A 202-nucleotide genomic window follows, 5' to 3' on the forward strand; every position below is an offset into this window, starting at 1 on the left:
GGTGGGGTGTGGGAATTGAGCACGTAAGGTGTATTAGTTTCAAATTTCAGCTGGCGGTGTGTAAATCTTTTACCTAACAGGTAATTAATAGATATCAATTTGGCTTTATTTATTTATTTATTTTTTAAAGGCTGGGTATGATATACCCAAATCTGTATCTATCTCTTTCTTCCTTTGGAAAAGTCCCGGTTTTTTTTTTTTT

Source organism: Macadamia integrifolia, unplaced genomic scaffold, assembly GCF_013358625.1.
Source record: "Macadamia integrifolia cultivar HAES 741 unplaced genomic scaffold, SCU_Mint_v3 scaffold1091, whole genome shotgun sequence".
In the NCBI taxonomy this organism is placed as follows: Eukaryota; Viridiplantae; Streptophyta; class Magnoliopsida; order Proteales; family Proteaceae; genus Macadamia; species Macadamia integrifolia.